At 39.7% G+C, this 16,307-nt stretch overlaps 2 pseudogenes; both read right to left on the minus strand.

The window, feature by feature from the left end:
- The window catches only part of LOC129144488 (septin-14-like), a 43,663-nt pseudogene that overhangs the window by 9,669 nt on the left and 17,687 nt on the right, over positions 1–16,307 (minus strand).
- On the minus strand, positions 5,645–6,487 carry LOC107973122 (borealin-like; annotated as a pseudogene).

The following is a 16,307-nucleotide window of genomic DNA, read 5'->3' on the forward strand; positions in this document are numbered from 1 at the left end:
GAAATCATGAAATAATGAATGAATACATGAGTAAAAAACACATTTAAAACAACACACAACTGAACAATTTGATTAATAGCTATAATTCTTTAAACCATGTAAGTGTGGTTTTACTACACATACCAACTATAGGCAGAGATTATTTATAGGTTAGCAAATTTGCTTTAAAGTTATTACCTGAAGAATAAGCAGGAAAGAGTGAAATATTTTATATGCATATATGCTATAGGTTTTTATTAACAATTGTGTTGTATGTTATAAACTACCTCTGGGTATTTTGGAGTGCTAACAGAATATGTAATATAACATCACTAGTGTAAATAATTTTATCAAAGTAAATTCTGCTAGCAAAAAGGCCTTACAATTATACATACTTTAGTTGGAAAGATATTCCATGCAATTAGAAACTAAAAGAGGGAGCACAGAGAGCTATACTCCCATCACAGAAGATAGACTTTAAGTCAAAAACTGTAAAGTGATATGAAGAAGGTCATATAATGATGAAGAGGTCAGTTCATTAAAAAAAATTGTAAATATATATGGACCCAATATCAGAGCTTCTAAATATATAAGGCAAATATTAACAGACCTGAGGGGGAGATAGACTATATTACAATAATAGTAAGAAACTTACATACCCTACTTTCAGAAATGGATAGATTATCCAGCCAGAAAATCAGTAAAAAAAAAAAAATGTCAGATTTAAACTACACTTTAGACCAAACAGACCTAATGGACATATGTGGAATATTTCATCTGACAGCAATGTAATACACATACTTCTCAAACAAACACAAGACATTCTTCAGGACAGATTATATGTTAGGCCACAAAATAAGTCTTAATATATTTTAAAAGACTGAAATAAAAATGTGAGTGCAGATGTCTTTTGACAGATCAATTTCATTCCACTAGGGTACATACCCAGAAGTGGTACTGCTGGATCATACAGTAATACTATTTTTAGTTTTTGAGGAACGTTTATATTATTTCCCAAAATGGCTGTACCAACTTAAATTCCCACCAATGATGTTTAAGAATTCCCTTTTCTCTTGGGAATGTATATAAACTGCTGGTGGGAATATAAATTAGTTCAGCCATTGTGAAAAGTAGTTTGATAATTTCTTTCTTTCTTTTTTTTTTTTTTTTGAGACAGAGTTTCACTCTTGTCACCCAGGCTGGAGTGCAGTGGTACGATCTCAGCTCACTGCAACCTCTGTCCTCCTCTTGGGTTCAAGTGATTCTCCTGCCTCAGCTTCTCGAGTAGCTGGGATTACAGATACCCACCACCACGCCCAGCTAATTTTTGTATTTTCAGTAGAGATGGAGTTTCACCATGTTGACTAGGCTGGTTTCAAACTCCTGATCTCAGGTGACCTGCCCTTTTCAGCCTCCCAAAGTGCTGGGATTACAGGCATGAGCCACCGTGCCCAGCCTGACAATTTCTTAATGAAGTTAAAACAGAACTACCATTTGACCCAGCAATCCCGTTACTGGGTTTATACCCAAAGGAATATATATTGTTCTACCATAAAGACATAGGCATGTGTATCACAGCACTATTCACAATAACAAAGACATAGAATCAACCTAAATGCCCATCAGTGGTAGACTGGATAGAGAAAACATACATATACACCATGGAATACTGCACAGCCATAAAAAAAAGAACAAGATCGTGTCCTTTGCAGCAACATGAATGAAGCTGAAGCCATTATCCTAAGTGATGTAATGCAGGAACAGAAAACCAAATATCACATACTCTCTTTTACAAGTGGGAGATAAATATTGAGAACACATGAACACAAACAAAGGAACAACAGACACTGAGGCCTCCTTGAGGGTGGGAGGAGAGTGAGGATAGAAAAACTACTATGTTTTTCCTTTTTTTTTTTTTTTTTTTTTTTTAGTATACGTGCTGCCGAAGCGAGCATTTTTTTTGTTTGTTTTTGAGATGGAGTCTCGCTCTGTTGCCAAGGCTGGAGTGCAATGGCACAATCTCGGCTCACTGTAACCTTGTAACCTCCACCTCCCAGGTTCAAGAAATTCTCCTTCCTCAGTCTCTTAAGTAGCTGGGATTACAGGCGCACGCCACCATGCCCGGCTAATTTTTGTATTTTTTAGTAGAGATGGGGTTTTGCCATGTTGGTTAGGCTCAGGTGATCCACACGCCTTGGCCTGCCAAAGTACTGGGATTACAGACACGAGCCACTGCGTCCAGCCAGTACTATGCTTATTATGTGTGATGAAGTAATCTGTACACCAAACTCCCATGACATGGAATTTGCCTACATAACAAACTTGCACATGTACCCCTGAACATAAATACAAATTTTTTTAAAAAAGAATTCTCTTTTCTCCATATGCTTGCCAGCACTTGTTTATCGTTTGTCTTTTTGATAATAGTCATTCTGACAGACATGAGATGATACTTCATCATGTGTTTAATTCACATTTTCCTGATGATTAGAGATGCTATTTTTTTCATATTTCTTTTGGCCATTTGTGTTTCTTCTTTTGAGAAATGCCTATTCAGATCCTTTGCCCATTTTTCCTTGTGTTGTTTTCTTGCTATTGAGTTGTTAGAGTCACAGCAAAAGTATTGTATATTTTGGACATTAACCCCTTATCAGATGTATAATTTGAAAATATTTTTTTCCAATCTCTGGGTTATATCTTCATGCTATTAATTGTTTCTTTTTGTTTTGTTGCTGGTGCTTTTGAAGTTCTTTTTTCAATTTTATTTTATTTGAGGCAGAGTCTCGCTCTGTCACCCAGGCTGGAGTTCAGCGGCATGATCTCAGCTCACTGCAACCTCTGCCTCTCAGATTCAAGCCATTCTCCCGCCTCAGCCTCCAGAGTAGCTGGGATTACCGGCACCCGCCACCACACCCAGCTAATTTTTGTATTTTTAGTACACGGGGTTTCACCATGTTGGTCAGGCTGGTCTGAAACTCCTGACCTTAGGTGATCCACCCGCCTCAGCCTCCCAAAGTGCTGAGATTACAGGCGTGAGTCACTGCACCCTGCCAGCTTTTGGAGTTCTATTCAAGAAATAATTGTCATGACCAATGTCATGGAGGTTTTGCCCTATGTTTTGTTCTAATAGCTTTACAATTTTAAGTATTGAGTTTAAGACTTTTATGCATTTTGAGTTGATTTTTGTGCATGCTGTGAGATAAGAATCCAATTTTATTCTTCTGTGTGTGAATATCCAGTTTTATCCAGTGAAGAGACCATACTGTGCCCAGTATATGTTCTTGGCACCTTGGTCAAAAATCAATTGACTATACTTAAGTTTATTTATGGGCATTCTATCCTGTTATGTTGATTAATGTGTCTGTTTTTATGCCAGTGCCATGCTGTTTGGATTACAATTGCTTTATAATATATCTTGAAATCAAGGAGTACAATACTTTCAGCTGTGCTGTTTTCTGCCAAAATTGTTTTGACTATGTAGGGTTTCTTCTAGTTTTGTATAATTTTAGGATTTTTTTCTACTTCTGTGAAAAATGACTTAGGAATTTTGATAGGAATGGCATTAAATCTGTAGAGCACTTTGTGTAGTATGGACATTTTAACAATATTATTTCTTCTAATCATGAACATGGGGTAACTTTTTATTTGTGTCTTCTCCAATTTTTTTTAAACACAAAACCAGCATGTATTGAAAGCAGGTATCAGCTCTGATTACAACAAATCAGCTTAGAGATACCATTACTCAGAAGAAAAATATATACAAAATATATATGTGTGTGTGTGTGTGTGTGTGTGTGTAATATATACAATATACACAAAAATCTCAAAGAAAGGAGAACAAAAGAACTTAAAAGAATTAAACTTGAAAGGTACTGTATTACTAAAATGGTCTTGTTGTAAAGTAATAACAAATACCACAATGAGCCCTACTTGAGAAAACCATGTGCCCTCAAGCCTGGGGGTGAGGACTCTAGTTCTCAAATTCTTAGAACACAGCACAGGATTCTCTGGGGCAGAGAGGCTGGCTGCAGCATGAGGGCCTCACTGTTGACCCCATTTAACAAAGTCCATGCCCCAGACACAGGCTAAACACAGGGAATGAGGCCACCAGGCAAATCACACCCGCCCCTGCCCCCATGAGCCCCATAAAAGAGAAGTGGTTTCTGAAATCTACAGACTTGGCAGGGACCACTGGGCCATAGATAGCTTAGAGAGAATTATTTTGTGATCAGTCACATAAAAACCCTAGAATCTAAGCCCTACAATTCCCTTATCCAAATTCCCACTGACTAGGGAGGTAGAAGAGTAAGACGTGGAAGCTGTCACCAAACCAGTATTTGGTCTTCTGTAAACAGGGATAAACATAAAACACTGTTTCAGCCAGGCACAGAGGCTCATGCCTGTAATCCTGGCACTACAGAAGGCCGAGACAGGTGGATCACTTAAGGTCAGAAGTTCAAGAACAGCCTGGCCAACATGGTGAAACCTCATCTCTAGTAAAAATACAAAAATTCACCAGGCGTAGTGGCACATGCCTGTAATCCCAGCTACTTGGGAGGCTGAAGCAGGAGAATTTCTTGAATCTGGGAGACGGAAGTTGCAGTGAGCCAAGATCATGCCATTTCACTCCAGCCTGGGTGACAGAGCAAGACTCTATTTCAAAAAAAAACCCAAAGAACAAAAAAACAAACACTGTTTCACAAGTGGGCTTCAAAGAACTACTGGACACAGCAGGTGAAAGATCCCAAAGTCCCATTGAGCACCTCCCACAGGAGGAGGAGGAGGAAAAGGAGGGGAAGGGGGAGGAGAGATGAGTGCCAGAGGGGAGATGTGCCTGTTCCCTGCTGAGGTTACTGCTGCCAACTGTCCCGCTCTGCTGATTTGTACAGTTCCCCCTACTTTCTGGAATAGCCCTCTCATGGCCCAAATCTCACTTCTCTGAGCCTAAACCCCCCAGTCTCAAGCATAGAGAGCAGAAATGCCAGATGCAAAGGCTTTCTGGGTAGGGGTGGTGGAGGCAGTCTTCTAGAGAACACGGAGTTCTTGTGCACCACCTCGGTTGCAGGCAGGGCAGGGCAAAGAGGATGCTGAGGTACAGGGGGCAGAAGGCAGCCGCTCAGTGGGCAGGGAAGATTCAGCTGGAGACTGACAGGATGTTTCCATGGCATGGTCCCTGTAAGCAATGGCTGGGGTCAGCTGGGAGGGAGGGCTGAACAGCACAGCTCTACCTAACTGGTGTGGGAAGACCATGTCTCTCCCCTTCCTGAATTCCGCCAGAGGAACATGGCTCCTAGCTTTGGAACTTTACACTCAAACAATAAGCCTGAAGGGAAGAAGTCTTGGCTGGGTGCAGTGGCTCAAGCCTGTAATCCCAGCACTTTGCGAGTCCAAGACGGGGGGATTACCTGAGGTCAGGAGTTCAAGACCAGCCTGGTCAACGTGGTGAAACCCTGTCTCTATTTAAAATACAGAAAATTAGCTGGGCATGGTGGCAGGCACCTGTAATCCCAGCTACTCAGGAGGCTGAGGCAAGAGAATCACTTGAACCAGGGAGGCAGAGATTGCAGTGAGTCAAGATCATGCCATTGCACTCCAGTCTGGGTGATAAGAGCAAAACTCTCTCCCAAGGGAAAAAAAAAAAGTCCATCCTGTCAACTTTGGCTTCTCATTTATGGGTGCGTGTGCTGCTGCAGATTTGGGCAAGATGTTTGGAGAGCTTCTTAATGTTTCCCAAGGCCTGCGGATCTAGCTGGGCAATACTGAGCCTCTGCAAGTCACTGGCAAAAAATCACATGCACTCTTTGCTACCCGCTGGCACAGTGAGGAAGATCTCTTTGCTATGGGCAAGAGGGCTGCCATTTCCTGAGATGTTGTAATTCCGCTCTCCTGTGGCAGGAGTGCACAGGCCAGGGATCATGAAGACCCTCAAGTCAAACGTGGGTATCAGGCCTGGAGTTGGTTTCACTATGGACACGTCCAATCAACCCACAGTTCGGGTAACAGTGTTAGCACAGCTTGACCTTTCTCTTCTGCCTTTTCCTTGTACAGACTGAGTTCTCTTCTTGGATGGAGTTCACCTTTTGACTCTTGCAGTTTGAAGATCCCTGCGTTTATTTTCCTCTTCTTCATTCTCTTCCACTATCATTTCATCTACTTGTATCACCTTTCATGCTTTAGTAGATTTCAGGGGTGTTTGAATAGCTTCTGCGGTTAGTTTGCTTATTTCGGTGATATCCAGGTCAGCTGTTGCTGCCTCTTCTAAGCCTTGTTTGTTTCCTCCAAAGGAGAAGTAGTTAAGACATTCATCTTTGCGCAGTGCCTTTGGGAGCCACAGGATCTGGATGTTGTAGAGGTTATCCACCTCCTTGAAGAGGTTCTGCCTGACTGACTCAATTGGCTTGATTCATATTTCCATTTCACGGTCGAAGTCTTTAAGAAAGGAGGCGAGCTTCCACCTCCCTAAGGAGTTGGTCTTGGCTACCCAACTGCTGCCCTTCCTAGGAGCCATGATCTCGGTGGAGGCTGCGGGGAGCAACAGATAAGGAGCAGGAAGGCAAACTCTTCTTCAATTTTAAATCGAGTTTTACAGCTTTTTTTTTTTGAGGTGGAGTCTTGCTCTGTTGCCCAGGCTGGAGTGCAGTGGTGCGATCTCAGCTCACTGCAATATCCCCCTCCCAGGTTCAAGAGATTCTCTTGCCTCAGCCTCCCAAGTAGCTGAGATTACAGGCATGCACCACCACATCTGGCTAATTTTTATTTTTTTCTTTTTTAGATGGAGTTTTGCTCTTGTTGCCCAAGCTGGAGAGCAATGGTGCAATCTCGGCTTACCACAAACTCTGCCTCCAGGGTTCAAGCACTTCTCCTGCCTCAGCCTCCCGAGTAGCTAGGATTAAAGGCGTGCACCACCACACCCAGCCAATTTTGTATTTTTAGTAGAGACGGGGTTTCTCCATGTTGGTCAGGCTCGTCTCAAACTCCTGACCTCAGGTGATCTGCACGCCTTAGCCTCCCAAAGCGCTGGGATTAGAGGTGTGAGCCACTGCACCCAACCTAATTTTTCTATTTTTTTAGTGGAGATGGGGTTTCGCCATGTTGGCCAGGCTGGTCTTGAACTCCTGACTTCAGGTGATCTGCCAGCCTCTGCCTCCTAAAGTGCCGGGATTACAGGTGTGAGCCACTGCACCCAGTGGTTTTTTGTTTTTTTTTTTTTGAGACAGAGTCTTGCTCTGTCACCCAGGCTGGAGTGAAGTGGTGCAATCTCGGCTCACTGCAATGTCCACCTCCCGGGTTCAAGTGATTCTCCTGCCTCAGCCTCATGAATACCTGGGATTACAGGTGCCCACCACCACACATGGCTAAGTTTTTGTATTTTTAGTAGAGATGGGGTTTTGCCATGTGGGCCAGGCTGGTCTCAAGCTCCTGGCCTCAAGTGATTCACCCGCCTCAGCCTCCCAAAGTGCTGAGATTACAGGTGTGAGCCACCGCACCTGGCCAAGATTTACAGTTCTTAGTGCACAGATATTTTACTTCCTTGGTCAGATTTATTCCTAAGCGTTATATTTGTCATCATTATTCACAATAGCCAAGATATGGAAGCAATCTAAGTGCCCATCAACAAGGTGCAGAATAAAATACTGTAGAGCTTTAAAAAAGAATGAAATCATGTCATGTGTAAAACATGAATGAAACTGTAGGACACTATGCTAAAAAAAAGTAAACCAGGCACAGAAGGACAAATACTGCATAATCTCACTTATATGTGGTAACTAAAAACGTCACTCTCACAGAAATACAGAGTAGACAGGTGGTGACTGGAGGAAAATGGGGAGGCAGAGGGATGGGGAAATGGAAAATACTGATCAAACGGTACAAAATTTTAGTTAGACTAGAGGAGTAAGCTTCAGTGATGTATTGCACTGCATGGTGCCCAAAATTAATAATAAGCTACTGTATATTTCAAAATTGCTAAAATGGGGACTGGAGTGAAGGAAGGTGGCTGAATAGAACCCCTCATCAGTCATCCCCCTACGTAAACACCAAATTGAACAATTATCCATGCAAGAAAGCACCTTCATAAGAATGAAAAATCAGGTGAGCAATCACAGTACCTGCTTTTAACATTATATCAAGAAAGGAGGCACTGAAGATTGTAGTAAAGAGTCTTGTGTAGCCTATGCCTGCTGACATTCATCCTCCAGCAGCACCATACTGAACAGAGAGAGAATCTGTGTGCTTTGGGGAGGGAGAGTGAAGTGATCGTGGGACTTTGCATTGGAACTCAGTGACTGCCTTGTCACAGTGGAACACAACACAGGGCAGAATTCTGCTAGGGCCCACAAAGGGAACACTTTTGTTTTCACCCAGGCTGGAGTGCAGTGGCACGATCTTGGCTCACTGCAACCTCCACTTCCCAGGTTCAAGTGATTCTCCTGCCTCAGCCTCCTGAGTAGCTGGGACTACAGCTACACACCACCATGCCTGGCTAACTTTTGTATTTTTAGTGGAGACAGGGTTTCACCATATTGGTCAGGCTGATCTCGAACTCCTGACCTCAGGTGATCCGTCTGCCTCAGCCTCCCAAAGTGCTGGGACTACAAGTGTGAGCCACCACTCCTGGCCAAAGGGAGCATTTAACCTAGAACCCACTAAAAAGGAATCCCCCATGCCAGAGATAGATAGGAACTTAAGTTCCAGCTACCTCCACCACATGTTAATTAAAGTGCCCTGGGGTCCTGGATAAATTTGAAAGGCAGTCAGGCCACAGGGTCTGCAGTCCTTGGGCAAGTCCAGGTACTGAGCTTGCTCAGAGCCAGTGGAATGGGAATGCATGTGACCCAGTAAGACACCAGTTTTGGTGGCCAAGAAATGCTTGTATCACACCTCCCCCAACTCCAGGTAGTGCAGCTCAAAGAGAGATGCCTTCCACTTGTGGGAAAGAGAAGGAAGATTAGAAGAGAACTTTGTCTTACAACTTGAGTAGCAGCTCAGCCTCAGTAAAACACACACTAAACCAATTCCAGGACCTACTTCCTGGACATTTCTAGACTCACTCTGGGACAGAAGGGAACTTGCTGCACTGAAGAGATGGACCCAGCCGGGCAGGACTCACCACCTGCTGACTAAAGATCCTTTGGGCCTCAAACAAACATAAGTAGTAGCAAGGCAGTAGTTGCCATGGGCCTTGGGCAGGACCCAGTAATTTGCAGGCTTCATATGTGACCCAGCACAGTCCCAGCCGTGGTGGCCACAGGAGCCACTATGTCACCTCTTCCTCAACTCCAAGCAACCTAGCACAGACAGAGAGACTCCTTCTGTTTGGGAGAAAGTGAGAAAGAGTTTGAGAGATTCTGCCTAATAATCCAGGGAATTCTCCCAGATATTATCCAAGACCACTGAGGCAGTATGAGTCGGCTAGAGTCACAGTGTTACTGGGCTTGGGGTACTCCCTAGTAAATTCCCTTTGAATACTTAGAAAACCTTCTCAAGAAGAACAGGCACAATTGAGCCCAGACTGCAAAGATTACAATAAATATATAACTATTCAATGCCCAGATATAGATAAACATTGACAAGCATCAAGACCATCCCAGAAAACATGACCTCACCAAATGAAACAAATAAGGCACTAGTGACCAATCCCAATCACATGTCTCAGGACAGAGATAAGTAACCTTTCAGAGAATTCAAAATAGCTGTTTTGAAAGAGCTCAATGAAATTCAAAATAACACAGAGAAGAAATTCAGAATTATATTAGATAAATTTACCAAAGAGAATAAAATAGTTTTTAAAAATCAAACAGAAATATTGAAACTAAAAAAATTAATTGACATACTGAAGAATGCATCAGAGTCCCTTAACAGCAGAACTGGACAAGCAGAAGAAAAAATTACTGAGCTTGAAGAAAGCTATGTGAAAATACAGTTAGAGGAGACAAAAGAAAAATGAATTTAAAAATAAAGTGTACCTACAGGATCTAAAAATAGTCTCAAAAGGGCAAATGTAAGAGTTATTGGCCTTAAAAAGGAGGCAGAGAGAGAGAGAGATAGGAGTAGAAAGATTATTCGAAGGGATAATATCAGGGAATGTCTCAAACCTAGAGAAAGATATCAATGTTCAAGTACAAGAAAGTTATAGAACACCAAGCAGATCTAACCCATAGAAGATTACCTCAAGGGATGTGATAATCAAACTCCCAAAGGTCAAGGATAAAGAAAGGATCCTAAAAGCAGCAAGAGAAAACAAACAAGTAACACACAATGGAGCCTCAATGTGTCTGGCAGCACACTTTTCAGTGGAAAACTTACAGGCCAGGAGAGAATGGCATGACATACGTAAAATGCTGAAGAAGAAAACCTTTTAGCCAAGAATGGTACATCCAGTAAAAATATCCTATGAACATGAAGGAGAAATGAAGACTTTCCCAGACAAATACAAGTTGAAGGATTTCATTAGCACCAAACCTGTCCTAAAATAAATACTAAAGGGAATTCATATATATATATATGTATATATACGTATATACATATATATACGTATATACATATATACGTATATATATGTATATACATATATATACGTATATATGTATATACATATATATATATATATAACATTGATGGGCAATAGGAAACCATTTGAAGGTACAAGACTCACTGGTAATATTAGGTTGGCTCAAGAGGAACTGTGGGTCGGGCATGGTGGCTCATGCTTGTAATCCCAGCACTTTGAGAGGCTGAGGTGGAAGGATCACAAGGTAGGAGTTCAAGACCAGCCTGGCCAACACAGTGAAACCCCATCTCTACTAGAAATACAAAAATTAGCTGGACATGGTGGCAGGTACCTGTAATCCTAGCTACTCGGCAGTCTGAGGCAGGATAATTGCTTGAACCTGGGAGGCGGAGGTTGCAGTGAGCCAAGATCACGCCATTGCACTCCAGCCTGGGTGACAGAGCTAGACTCTGTCTCAAAACAAACAAACAAACAAACAAACAAAACAAAACAAAACAAAAAAAAGAAAGAGGAGCTGTGTTTTTTGCCATTACTTTTAATGCCATAACTTCTAAATAGCAAAAACTGCAACTATTTTTGCACCAACCTAATAGTAAGTATACAGATACACATGGAATGTTATAACAAGCTTATTGTAGTGGGTAAAGCACTCATATCTGTAGTAGAAATACTAAAATGTAAACCTATCAAAAATGATAACTACAACTTTTCAAGACATAGTATAAGATAGAAATAGAAAATTTTTAAACGTTAAAAAAGTGGAGGGATGAAGTTAAAGTGTAAAGTTTTTATTAGTTTTTTGCTCATTCATTAGTTTCTTTGTTCATTTATGCAATCAGTGATAAGTTGTCATCAGTTTAAAATAATGGGTTATAAGATGCTATATGCAAGCCTCATGGTAACCTCAAAAAAAACATACAATAGATACACAAAAAATAGAAAACAAGAAATTAAAGTATACCATCAGAGAAAATCACCTGGACTAAAAGGAAGACAAGAAGGTAGGAAAGAAAGAAGAGAAGACCACAAAGTCACCAGAAAACAAATAACAAAATGATAAGAGTAAGTCCTTACTTATCAATAATAACCTTGAATGTGAGTAAATGGACTAAACTCTCCAATCAAGAAACACAGAGTGATTAGCTGGGCATGGTGGTGGGCATCTGTAATCCCAGCTACTCGGGAGGCTGACGCAGGAGAATCGCTTGAACCCTAGAGGTGGAGGTTGCAGTGAGCCGAGATTGTGCCATTACACTCCAGCCTGGGTGACAGAGCAAGACTCTGTCTCAAAAAAAAACCAAAAACCAAAAAACAACAACAAAAAAAACAAGACCCAATGATCCGTTGCCTACAAGAACACACTTAAAAAGACACAAATAGACTGAAAATAAAGGGATGGGAAAAGATAATTCCATGCAAATGGAAACAAAAACAGAACACGAAAATGTATACTTATATAAGATAAAATACATTTCAAGACAAAAACTGTAAAAACAGATAAGGAAGGGTCATTACATATGAATAAAGGGATCAATTCAGCAAGAGGCCGTAACAACTATAAATATGTACATATCCAACATTGGAGCACTTAGATATATAAAGGAAATATTATTAGAGCTGAAGAAAAAGAAAGATTCCAATACAATAATAGCTGGAGACTTCAACACTCCACTTTCGGCATTGGACAGATCATCCAGACAGAAAATCAGCAAAAAAATCCTGACTTAATCTGCAGTATGGACCAAATGAACCTAAAAGATAGTTACAGGACATTTCATCCAATGGCTACAGAATGCGCATTCTTCTCCTCTGCATGTAGCATATTCTCAAGGATAGAGCATATGTTAGGCCACAAAACAAGTCTTAAACAATGCAAAATACGAAATCATCAAGTATTATCCCTGACTACAATGGAATAAAAGTGTAGATCAATAACAAGAGGAACTTTGGAAACTACACAAACACATGGAAATTAAGCAATATGTTCCTGAATGACCAGTGGGTCAATGAGGAAATAAAGAAGGTAATTTTAAAATTTATTGAAACAAATGAAAATGGAAATATAACATACCAAAACCTATGGGACACAGCAAAAGCAGTACCAAGAACAAAGTTTATAGCAATAAGTGCCTACATCAAAAAAAGTGGAAAAACATCAAATAAACAATCTAACAATGCATCTTAAAGAACTAGAAAAGCAAGAGCAAACCAAACCCAAAATTAGTATAAGAAATAATAAAAATCAGAGCAGAAAGAAATGAAATTAAAATGAAAAAAATACCAAAGATCAATGAAATGAAAAGTTTATTTTTTGAAAATATAAACAAAATCTGCAAACCTTTAGCCAGACTGAGAAAGAAAAAGAGTAGATCCAAATAAATAAAATCACAGATGAAAAAGGAGACATAATGGCCAGGTGCAGTGGCTCATGCCTGTAATCCCAGCACTTTGGGAGGCTGAGGCAGGAGGATTGCTTGAGCCAGGAGTTTGAGACCATCCTGGGCAACATAGTGAGACCCCATCTCTAAAAATAAAAAAAGAGAAAGAAAGAAAAAGGAGACATTACAACTGAGGCTGCAGAAATCCAAAGGCTCATTAGAGGCCACTGTGAGCCACTATATGCCAATAAATTTAAAAACATAGAAGAAATTGATGAATTCCTAGACATATACATACTATCAAGATTGAACCATGAAGAAATTGTAAACCTGAAGGACAAGTAACAAGTAATGAGACCAAAATCATAATGAGAAGTCTCCCAGCAAAGACAAGTCCAGGATCTGATGGCTTCACTGCTGAATTTCAGCAAACATTTAAAGAACCAATACTAATTCTACTCAAACTATTCTAAAACATATAGGAGAAGGGAATAAATCAGATCTCATTCAACAAGGCCAGTATTACCCTGATACCAAAACCACAGAAAGACACATCAAAACAAGAAAACTCCAGGCCAATATCTCTGAGGAACATTGATGAAAAACCCCTCAAAAAATACTAGCAAACTGAATTCAACAACACATTAAAAATCCTTCACCACGACCAAGTGGGATTTATCCCAGGGATGCAAGGATGCTTCAGCACACACAAATCAATCAATATGGTACATCATATCAGTATGGTACATTCCTATCAGAATGAAGGACAAAAACCATATGATCATTTCAATTGATGCTGAAAGGGCATTTGATAAAATTCAATATCCCTTCATCATAAAAAAATTCAAAAAACTGTGGATAGAAGCAACATACCTCAACATAATAAAAGCCATGTATGGCAGACTCTCAGCTAGTATCATACTGAATGGGAAAAAACTTAAAGCTTTTCCTCTAAGATCTGGAAAATGACAAGGATGCCCACTTTCACCACTGTTATTCAACTGGAAGTCCTAGCTAGAGCAATAAGACCAGAGAAAGATATAAGGGGGTTCCAAATTGGAAAGGAAGAAGTCAAATTATTCTTGTTTGCAGATGATATGATCTCCTATGCAGAAAAACCTAAAGACTCCACCAAAATAAAACTATTGGAACTGATAAACAAAATTAATAAAGTTACAACATACAAAATCAACCTACAAAAATCAGTAGCATTATTATATGCCAACAGTGAAAAATCTGAAAAAAAAACTAATCCAATTTACAATAGCTATAAATAAAATAAAATACCTAGAAATAAACATGACCAAAGAAATGAAAAATCCCTACAATGAAAACTATAAATACTGATGTAAGAAATTGAAAAGGATGCAAAATAATGAGAACATAGTTCATGTTCATGGATTGGAAGAATCAATAATATTGTTAAAATGTCCATACTACCCAAAGCAATCTATAATAGATTCAATGCAATACCTATCAAAATATCAGTGACATTCTTCAAAGAAAAAGAAAAAACAATCCTAAGATGTATATGGAACCAAAAAAATACTTAAAGCAATTCTGGGCAAAAATAACAACACTGGAGGAATCGCATTACCTGACTTCAAATTATACTACAAAGCCATAAGTGAAACAGCATGGTACCAGCATAAAAACAGACACACAGACCAATGGAACAGAATACAGAACCCAGGAATAAATCCATACAGCCACAGAGAATTCATTTTCAACAAAGGTGCCAAGCACATACACTGGGGAAAGGATAAGCTCTTCAATAAATGGTGTTGGGAAAACTGGATATCCATATGCAGAAGAAAGAAACTATTATCTTTCACCACATACAAAAATCAAATCAAAATGGATTAAAGACTTAAATGTAAGACCTCAAACTATGAAACTACTATAAAAAACATCGGGGAAACTCTTCAGGACGTTTATTGAGTAATACCCCACAAGCACAGGCAATCAAAGCAAAAATAGACAAATGGGATCATCTCAAATTAAAAAGCTTCTGCAAAACAAAGGAAACAATCAACAAAGTGAAGAGACAACCTACACAATGAGAAAATATTTACAAACTATTTATCTGACAAGAGATTAATAACCAGAATACATTTAAGTAACTCAAACAACTCAACAGGAAAAAATCTAATAATCCAATTTAAAATGGGCAAAAGATCTGAATAGACATTTCTCCAAAGAAGACATAAAAATGTCTTCTTTTGTCTTATTGATAATAGCCGTTTTAACACGTGTGAAGTAACTGCTCATTGTGGGTGTTTTAAAATGCCGAACAAGCAAATGAAAAGGTACTCAACATCGCTGATTACCAGAGAAAGGCAAATAAAAACTACAATGAGGTATCATCTCACCCCAGTTAAAAAAGCTTTTATCCAAAAGACAGGCAATAACAAATGCTGGTGAAGGTGTGGAGAAAAAGGAATCCTTGTACACTGTTGGCAGGAATGTCAATCAGTACAGTCTTTACAGAAAAAAGTATGGAGTTTCCTCAAAAAAACTAAAAATAGAACTACCATAAGATCCAGCAATCCCACTAGTGGATATATACCCAGAAAAAAGGAAAGTAGTATATTAAAGAGATAGCTCCACTCCCATGTTTGTTACAGCAGTATTCACAATAGCCAAAATTTGAAAGCAACCTAAGTATCCATCATCAAATGAATGAATAAAGTAAATGTGGTACATATACATGATAGAGTACTGTTCAGCCATAAAAAATAATGAGATCCCGTCATTTGCAACAACATGAATGGAACCGAGGATATTATGTTAAGTGAAATAAGACACGGGAAGACAAATTTCACATGTTCTCACTCATTTGTGGAGCTAAAAATTAAAACAATTGAACCCATGGGGATAAAGAGAGGAATGTTTATTACCAGAAACTAGGAAAGGACTGGGGAGGGAGAGAAGTGGGGATGGTTGATGGTACAAGTAAATAGTTACATAGAATGAATAAGATCTAGTATTTGATAGCACAGAAGGTGACTACAGTCAACAATAATTTATTGTACATTTTAGAATAACTAAAAGAGTATACTTGGATTGTTTGTGACACAAAGAAAGGATAAATGCTTGAGTTGATGGGTACTCTATTTACCCTGATGTGATTACTACACACTGAATGCCAGTATCAAATATCTCATGTGCCCTATAAATACTTACACCTACTATGTATCCATACAAATTAAAAATTAAAAAACAAAGGCCTGGTGTGGTGGCTCATGCCTGTAATCCTAGCTGTTTGGGAGGCTGAGGCAGGCAGATCACCTGCGGTCAGGAGTTTGAGACTAGTCTGCCTAACATGCCAAAACCCCATCTCTACTAAAAATACAAAAAAAAAAAAATTACCTGGGTATGGTGGCATGTGCCTGTAATCCCAGCTACTAGGGAGGCTGAGGAAGGAGAATTGCTTGAAC

Source organism: Pan troglodytes, chromosome 6 (assembly GCF_028858775.2).
Source record: "Pan troglodytes isolate AG18354 chromosome 6, NHGRI_mPanTro3-v2.0_pri, whole genome shotgun sequence".
Taxonomy (NCBI): Eukaryota; Metazoa; Chordata; class Mammalia; order Primates; family Hominidae; genus Pan; species Pan troglodytes.